Here is a 9,839-nt window from a genome sequence, read left to right as displayed (position 1 = left end):
AAGAATGCGAAGAACGGAAAGCCTGATGAACTATGTCAAGCATGTTGAAACTTGTGATGTAGTTTATGCTTAAATTGCTCAAGAAACAATCTAATTGTCAAGAATGCTAAGAATGGGAAGCCTAATAAACTGTGTCAATTCGTTTAAACTTGCGGTGTAGTCTATGCTTAAATTTCTCAAGGAGAGACACTCGATCACTGTGCCTATATGATGCACCTTGTCTTCACCAATATTAATATAATAGCAAGTGCATTACAATAAAAACTCAAAGAATGAATTAACTAGAGATGAGAGAGAGAAGAAATTAACTACTCCTCGACAAAAGGCAGCGCTAGAGGCAGGTTTCGAACCTCCAACCTTATGGTTATCAGCCATACGCTCTAACCTACTGAGCTACTCCAGCTGGTAATTTCCTACGTCGGGAAGAGCATTTACAATCTAGTATTTTGGATTCTAAGAACTAAAACTAAATAGTTGCCCTCCCCTTCCCGATGGTCTGGACTCTGCAACATACACGATGTTTGCGCTCATTTACACTGAGAGGCTATTCTGCTTTTAACATGATAGTTGGTTACTGCGCAGTATGACATCATCATACTCGTCAGCCATTGCATTGGAGAGAGAGAGAGATGTGACAAGCGTACTATATAGTATGGCGGTCCACAACCAGCTTGCCGGAGTGCACTGCGTCAAATCACCCGGACAGAAGGGGTACGCGCAAAACTTGTGGGGGGGAAATGGGGTATAATGGCTAGAGGGGTGCAAGACTTGTGGGCGGAAGCGGGGTATAATGACTAGAGGGGAAGTTCCCTCCAGGGCCTCCACCCCCACCACAGAGATCGGTCTCTATAGAGACCTTATTATAGCTGACATATTTATGAGCTAGTCACTCAACAAGGAATCGACAGTATTAGCCTTGGCCACAGCTCAAGAGCTGGATAGCTGCAGGCCGAGATCACAATATTCATGGAGCATGTTAGCCCTGATCGGCAACCCAGGAGTCGATTAGTGGCGGTCTCTATCGTATTTAGCTACTTACAGTACGCACAGAAGCCGTTCAGCTGCATATATATGATCGATATCTCTCAGATGGATCTTATAATCAATTGACTGCATTATAACGATCAACAGGCAGCAGTCGTCATAGTACGACGGCTTCGCTTCTCCTGTCACACTGAATGAAGGCTTTAATTGCTTGCTTGCTAGTACAAAAATTAATCAAAGAACACTCAGTGCAATATCCCTCCTCGCAATGAAAGCTTGCCCTTCTGGCAACTTTGCGAACCTGACGCGCTGATCTCTGGCGACCTCTCTCTCCCTCCGGCCTCCCCCCGCGAATGGAGATAGATGCATCATGCACGTGTGTATATGTGTGCCCACTGCCTTTATTGTCGAATTGGACAATATTGCCCCACATTAACAATTTCAGCTCTTCGAGTGTAACTGGGGTGTCTACAATATTCCAACAAAGGAATCGGGGTGCCTACAATAAGGATGGATTCCTTTGTTGGAATACTCGAAAGGCCAACCTTTTAAAAGTTGAGACCTAGAGCCCAACAATTATAAGTGCAATTGGCGTACGTACGTGGGAAGTAATTAAGGTATGCTGAACATGTAAAACCTTGAACATCGTTGAGGCGGCCGGTACAACATGCTAGCCTCCATCGTCTCGAACTGCATCATGCCCACAAGCACTATGACGTGGAAACTTCTCGAGGATATACGCGTTGGATAGTAGATGCATCTCGTTATCTCGACAGAGCTTTTGATATTGGGGGCTCTGCATCCTCCATGCTGATGAGAGTAATATAGCCCACTGATTTGAATTTACCAATTAAGGGTGGCTTTTGCATGTTTTAAATTATACCAAAACGCAGTTTCCATAGCGAGATGATGCTCGGATTCGATACATGTGCACACATGCACTCCATCGAAATCCTGAGAATCTAATTACCACTATTTCTACTTGTGTTAGTACTTTCTGCCCATCGGGCCTCTACCTTCACTTGAGAGGGATCATGCACATCAGAATCAAGATCTACCTTTAAGAAACATGAAGTGATAATTTGACAGCTCTTTCTCACTTTCCCACTGCGCCTAGTACTACCCAGGCGGCCCCATAATATTGATTTGACCACCACAACCCATTGATGTGCCGACTTCAAGCCTTCATCTTCAACCATTCTCGAAGATCCCTGCAAGTTGCTGACATGGTCACATGGGGAGAGATGGATGGAGCTAAGAAGAGGAAGATGAACCAATGTGCGAGAGGTGAGCCGAGCAAGATGACCACAGGTACACAGAACATGTGTATGTAGACACATGTGCATGCACGTGCATTCATACACTAGTACTCTTAGGCCATATGCTTTTCGACATGATCATTACTAATATATTTGAACTTTAGTTTTTGGTGACTCATAGAATTGGATATGTAAATGGATTTAATATGTCAAGTGATGGGTAGTTCTTATGGTCACACTACGTGTGGCCTATTGAACAGGCATTGCTCTTGTTTTGATTGTCCATGCTTGTATCTTGGAAGACAGTATTTGCTTAATGGGAAACATGATAGTTTGTGCCATGTTATGTGTGTTCAATCTCTAATTACTCTTTGCCTTTTCTCTAATCTATGCAATCATAAACATTGTATATTCTCTTCCTATGGTCTCATAATGGTATTCTCATTCTATCTTCTTATTTCTTCAAGTATGTAGTGATACAATTTTGTTGCAATGCCTATAGTTGCAATGCAATCATGTCATATATATTTTTTGCAATTAACCACCCTAGAATAAATTTTGAATCTTATTCTAGGTTTTAAAGAAAAGTTGTTATCAAGAATTATGACCAACCAAAATGAAAAGTGTGGAAGTAGTACGTACTTAAGAAGAAGTAAATCTATGCTAAGCATATAAAAAATTTGATCCCATGAACATCCATGCGGTGGTCAATACATGCTAGTCTCCATCATCTCTCGAATAACATGCCAACAAGCACTGCAATGTGGAAACTTCTCAAGGGAATCCTCGGATAGTAGATGCTTCTCATTATCTCGACAGAGCTTTTCATATTGGGGGCTCTGCATCCTTCATGATGATGAGAATATTGCCCATTGATTTGAATTTACCAAAGGTGGCCTTTGTATGTTTCAAGTCGTAGTAAAACATTGTTTCTATAGCGATATGACGCTTGAATTTGATACATGTGCGCACATGCACTTTATCCAAATCGTGAGAATCTAACCACTATTTCTACTTACACTAGTACTTTTTTTCCACCGGGTCTCTACCTTCTCAGGGATCAAGCACATTAGAATGAAGATCCCCCTTTAAGAAACATGAAGTGATTTGATAGCTCTTTCTCATTGTGCCTACCCAGGTGGCCCCATAGTATTGATTTGACCACCACAACCCATTGTTATGGTGACTTCATGTGACATGCATGCTTGAGACATCCCTAGCGATACAATTTAGTGGTCCATTGAGATGATTTTTTAGGCAATGCCACCCAATACTCATTCGAATAACACGAGTATTATTGCCTAGACTCTCTAAATCCACCTCGCAATGGAAGTTCTTGGCCTTTTCCACAAGAATGGATCTGGATTATGGTTTCATAAGCTAAGGTCTCCTATTTGGGGTCAACTAGCATCAACCTTCGAGCAACTGCTTATACTAGATTGCTTGATCAAATCCGACTTGTATCGCACTTGATTCAAGGAGAGTGAGAAATGAGGGGGAGTATGAGTATGTTGACCCCTCTAACCATAAGGCAAAGTTCCATCCATTTCCCTAAAACAATACAGAGTCAAGGTTCTAATTGATCCTAGAAATTAATTTTTCCTATACTCTATGCATCGTATTCGTAAGAAGCTCTCGGCTTACAGAGACCACCCTACCTTACCGCATATTCATCAAGAATCACGCCCTCCCACTTCCCTCAGTTGGATAGTTTTAGTTGTCTACTTACCTAACATGTTTAAGTTGTACACATAAAATTAGCTTCCTTAATTAATCTTTTTAATCACAATTTTTGTTCACGTAATTTAAAATCATAATACACAAAAAATAAAATCAATCCTTTTGAAAAATAGCTTCTTTATTTAATAGAAATTCTTATACAAGTGTTCACTTTCTACCCATATAGAAGAACGACACAAAGACCTTTATTTTTCCAAGATTTCCACCCCTAACTAGTATTGAGGCCTCAAGAAGTTCATCCTAAGTGATGTAGGGGTTAGGAAATTTTCTATGAGTCTAAGAGTTTACCGATCAAAGTCCCCTTGGTACCCTCAACTTCTCTTGCCCAAGGATCCCCCCTACAAAGCAACATTAGGGGGGTTTTGAGGTCTCGAAAATGCCTTTTAGCAGATAGAAAGAGAGTGCTCTAGACCAATAGAAGCAAAGCCTCCGTAACGAAACTTCTATTTAAAAAAAGTCAAAAAATTATTTGACGAAAAGATGCATATATAATAATATTACGAATTTCTATTATCAATATCTATTTTTAGCCTCTTATATTCGTGATTATGACATTCTTTGCATTAATGATATACAGTCTCGGTCTCTTTTATTGAATGATATGTATGAATTAATGATAATGGCATGTTTACTCTAAATTCAAATTAGTAAAAGGCTTAGAACATATTTTTTCCCTCCTTTCTTTTGTCCCTAATCTCATGTTTTTCCCTCATTTCTTTTGTCCCTCTCATGGTAGCCTACTCCTCTCTCTCTCTCTCTCTCTCTCTCTCTCTCTCTCTCTCTCTCTCTACAGAAATTCGACCTTCAACTGTTGAGATATCAAGCTCCACTCGTGATATGCCAGGGTAACCGTTGTGCATTTATGTCATCGACGTGTCAGTTGTAGATGCGGTTGGTACACCGCCCATGAATAATAGCTACATGACAGCTATCCTTATCTACTCTAGTTCGTGGCTCAGGTTGTATGCCACCTTAGTTAGTTGAGTTTGGTTTGAGAACCATATATAGGGTTCTTTTATTTCTTTGTACTTGAGTTCTTTTTGGCTTACACAACTAAGAAGAGGAAAACTGTTTTTAGCCTCCACCTTTGTGTGTATTTCCCCATTGTGCAAGCAAGAAAGCTACAAGTGAGACTCCTTCCTTCTCTCCCACAATCTTGACATGGTATCAGAGCCTTGTTCGTGGTAAGGAGCTCAAGAAAGCAAGCCAAGCTCGCGGTGTTCTGGTAAGAGGAGCAGTGTTGCTTTCATTTTCTATTTTGGGAGCAGATCTCTGCAGGTAGCACAACCGAAGATTGCAAGAGTGCATTGTCTTAGGTTGAGACGCTCTTCGCGGTGAAGCAAGAGGGAAGTATATGCTGCGGGAGAGGCCTTTAGCCCTTGGTGATCCTGTTTTTTTTATTTGAGGCCATTTCGGGGCCTGTTCTGGAGGCAGAAGTTTTCTGCACGCACTCAGGAAAAGGCCCAGTTTTATGCTGTGTGACCACTATTCTACAGGTCGGTGAAAATTTACTGTAGAAATTGCATCGTATGCCTGTGCGCAGAGACATTGGGAGTTACAGAATCATCCTTGTTGCTTGTTGATGCAAAATCGTCACTAGGAAGTGACTGTGTGGTTAAATACCACTTTCGCCAGTTTTGCAAATTTGCCCTTGTCAGGGTGAAGCTATGTTTTTTGCAATGACAGAATTTTTTGTAGTGTTCTGTAATGGCGTCTGATTCTCTTTCACAGATTATAACTGAAAAGCTTGACAAGAACAACTTCCAAGCATGGAAGTTTAGAATGACGAATTTCCTTATGGGAAAAGGATATTGGGAATTTGTTGCAGGAAATGAAGAAGAATCAGTTCTTCCTGATGTTCCCAATCAACAGCAAATGCAGGCATTTAAAGCATGGCATGAAAGAGCCAGAAAAGTTATGTATTGGTTGTCTATCAGTATTTCAAACTCTATGATTGTGCATATTCAGGATGCAAGTACGCCAAAGGAGGCATGGGATACCTTATCAAAAATGTATAGCACAAATACGCAAGCCAGGAAAATGCAGCTCAAGCAAGAGTTGCATAATGTACAAAGAGAAAGTACGAGCATCAATGACTACCACATGAAGGTGAAGAAGATTGCAGATGCACTTGCTTCCATTGGGTCGCCAGTGGAAGATGATGATTTAGTTTCTGTGACCTTGAATGGTCTAGGAAAGGATTATGCACAGTTTCGGACATCCATTTCAATTCGTGAAAGATTTCTGATTTTGAGGAGTTGATTGCTCTTCTAATTTCCGAGGAGCAGAGAAATGGTGGTGCATATTCTTCAGGAGGAACTTCAAAAGAAACTGTCTTCTACTCAAATGCTGGAAGAGGTAGAGGCAGTGGTAGAGGAGGCCGATTTGGAGACCGTGGTAGAAATCAGAATATGCAGCAAACTCAAGAAAACCAGTCCTATGGAGGAGGACATGGTAACTCTAGAGGCAGGGGGAGCCAAAGAGGTCGTGGTGGATAGCAAAGAGGCCAAAATGCAAACAGTAATGTTGAATGCTACTACTGTGGTAAAATAGGTCATATGGCTAAAGACTGCTATAAAAAGCAGAATGACATCATGAATGGAAAACTGCAACAAGGGAATTATGTATCTTCTAGTAGACAGGGTGATGACAGAAATGAGCATTTGTTTATGGTGCAACACATGAATAATTCTGTGACAAGTGTAGAAGAAAGCAACGATGTATGGTATGTTGACTCAGGTGCATCAAACCACATGACAGGTCATGCAAAATGGATGGAGGATGTAAGGAAAATGGAAAAACTAGGATTTGTGGAGACTGGTGATGATACTGCACATCCTATTGTGCATATTCGAAAAATTCCTTTGTCTATGCAGGATGGGAAAAAGAAATACCTGTCCGATGTATTTCATGTCCCGAATATCACCAAGAATCTGGTTTCTGTTGGTCAAATGGTTGAGCAGGGCTTGCAAGTCAGATTTAATCCTCATGGATGCTTTGTTGAGGATATGAAAAATAAAGGTTGCTTGATAGCAAAAGGAAAGAAGAAGGGGAGAATGTTTACGTTGGATGCAGACATATCTGAATTGAGTGCAGCAATGTTTGCACATAGGACCGATGGAGTTGCAGATATTGATATCTGGCATAAACGCATTGGTCATGTTAATGTACAATGACTTAAATCAATGCATGCCCAAAATATTGTTGCAGGATTGCCTAAATTCAAGGTTGTAGAAATGCATAAGGTATGTGAAGCCTGTCTGTTTGGAAAACAGGCAAGGAAACCATTTCCTAGACATGTTCAAGAGAGTAAGAAGCCATTGGAATTAATCCACTCTGATGTGTGGACTACTAAAGCTGCATCTCTTGGAGGCTGTCATTATTTTGTGACTTTTATTGATGACTATAGCATAAAAGTTTGGGTGTATTTTATGAAAAAGAAAAGTGAAGTTTTTGGGCATTTCAAAACTCTTAAAGCTATGGTTGAAAAAGAAACAGGCCTGCAAATAAAATGCCTAAGGTCAGATGGAGAGGGAGAGTACCTCTCAAATGAGTTTGCAAGGTTTATGCAGGAGCATGGCATAAAGCAGCAATATTCATGCAGTCATACCCTACAACAAAATGGAATTGCAGAAATGAAAAATAGGCATATTGGAGAGGTATCTCGTGCCATGCTCAATGAAAAAGACTTACCAGATTTTTACTGGGCTGAAGCAGTTGCTACAGCAGTCTACATAATGAACAGGACTCCCACTGCAGCAATACATGGGATGACTCCAGAGGAGAGGTATACTGGTAGGAAACCATATATTTCTCACTTGAAGATTTTTGGTTGCATTGCCTATATTCATGTGCCAAATGAGTTGAGATCCAAGTTGGATCGAAAAGCTGAGAAGTGCATCTTTATTGGTTATTCTCTGCAGCAAAAAGGTTATAGATGCTATAACCCTTCTACTCGTAAGTTTACAGTGAGCAGAGATATTGTTTTTTATGAGATGAGTAGTTGGTATAAACTAGTAAATGTGATTGATAATGTAGATGCACAAAATGGTAATGCTGCGTAGAATTCACAACAGCAGTCACAAAATATTAGTGGACCTGGAGCGTCCTCTAGCAGTGGTTCACATTCTTTGCCATGGACAGGCAGATTGAGATTAGGAGAATCTTCTCAAAGCAATGCAGATAGTGGTATGCAGGTATCACGAAAAGGAAAAGAGAAGGTTGATCAGCCCATGTTTGATGTGAATGCAGGTCACTCTTATGTGGATGGTGAATCCAGTGGCTCAGAACAGAGCATTGATGATGAGTTGGGTATTCCTTCTATTGTTATACCTGGAGTAAGGAAGACTAGGGATGTTTTGAGAGCACCTGGGAGTGAACCTATTTTGCGTAGGTCTACGAGAGCTAGGTATCCTGTGGATAGGCTGAAATATGATGGATTTACAGCCATTCACTATGCATATATGGTCAAAGTGATACAGGAACCAGAACCCACTTCTTTTGAGCAAGCCATGGGAAAAGAAAAATGGGAGAAAGCCATGGATGAAGAAATGGATGCCTTGGAAGCAAATGCTACATGGGAATTGGTACCTTTGCCTAAAGGTAAGAATGCAATTGGCTGTAAGTGGGTTTATAAGGTAAAGCACAATGTAGATGGTTCTGTGAACAGATACAAGGCAAGATAAGTAGTCAAGGGGTATGCACAAATATATGGCATTGACTATGAAGAAACATTCAGTCCAGTTGCAAGGATGGCAACCGTAAGAGCAGTCATTGCTATGGCTGCATCAAAGGGATAGTCTTTACATCAGATGGATATAAAGAATGCCTTCTTGCATGGTGATTTGCAAGAAGAGGTCTATATGGAGCAGCCACCAGGTTATGTGCGTGATGTTCATCCTGAGTTTGTTTGCAGGTTGAAGAAAGCCTTGTATGGCTTGAAGCAAGCACCTAGAGCATGGTCTGACAAGATAGGACAGTATCTTGTCACTATTGGCTTTTAGATTTCCAAGGCAGAATTCTCACTTTATGTGAGAAAAACAGAGAAAGGTATTATGCTACTTGTCATTTATGTTGATGATTTGATTATGACAGGTGACAGTGATGAAGATATCCTTCATGTGAAAATGCTATTGAAGCAGAAGTTTGAGATGAAGGATTTGGGAGAGCTGTGTTATTTCTTGGGCATTGAGGTGATTAGATCACCAAGTGGGATACAGCTCTTGCAGAGGCAATATAGATTGGACATGCTGTCCAAATATGGGATGACAGGCTGTAAGCCTATTTCAGTTCCTTTGGAGCAGAATGTGAAGCTGAGCGCAGATGCAGGTGAGCTTCTGGAAGACCCTACTATGTACAGACGCATAGTAGGAAGTTTGATTTATATGACTATTACCAGGCCAGATTTGAGCTATGCTGTTGGATTGGTAAGTCAGTTTATGCAGGCTCCAAGGAAACCGCATTTGGATGCGGCTAGACGCATACTCAGATATGTGAAGTCCACATTGCAGTATGGACTATTTTATGAGACTGGGGTTCAGATACAGTTGCATGGATACACTGATGCTGATTGGGCTGGTAGTATTTCTGATAGACGATCTACCAGTGGATATGTGTTCTCTTTTGGGAGTGTTGCAGTCACTTGGAGCAACAAGAAACAGCTTACAGTTGCCTTGTCGAGCACATAGGCTGAGTACAGGGGCGCAGCAATGGCTGCATGTGAGGTAGCTTGGTTGCATAAGCTACTTTATGATATGCATCAGCCTACAGATGGGCTAGTTGTCATTTATTGTGACAACATGAGTAGTATACACTTGGCAAATAACCCAGTCTATCATGCTAGAACAAAGCACATTG

At 41.0% G+C, this 9,839-nt stretch overlaps 1 non-coding gene across 1 annotated transcript; it reads right to left on the bottom strand.

Annotated features, from left to right (window-relative positions):
• Window positions 1–329: 329 nt before the first annotated feature.
• On the bottom strand, window positions 330–403 carry TRNAI-GAU (transfer RNA isoleucine (anticodon GAU)). The gene has a single exon. It is a non-coding gene; the product is annotated as a tRNA-Ile (tRNA).
• Window positions 404–9,839: the final 9,436 nt, after the last annotated feature.

Source organism: Lygodium microphyllum, chromosome 12, assembly GCF_053477565.2.
Source record: "Lygodium microphyllum isolate KBCC chromosome 12, Lygodium_microphyllum_v1.1.10, whole genome shotgun sequence".
Lineage (NCBI taxonomy): Eukaryota > Viridiplantae > Streptophyta > Polypodiopsida > Schizaeales > Lygodiaceae > Lygodium > Lygodium microphyllum.
Note: the sequence above shows the minus strand (reverse complement) of the source record. Positions and strands in the feature narration are given on the sequence as shown.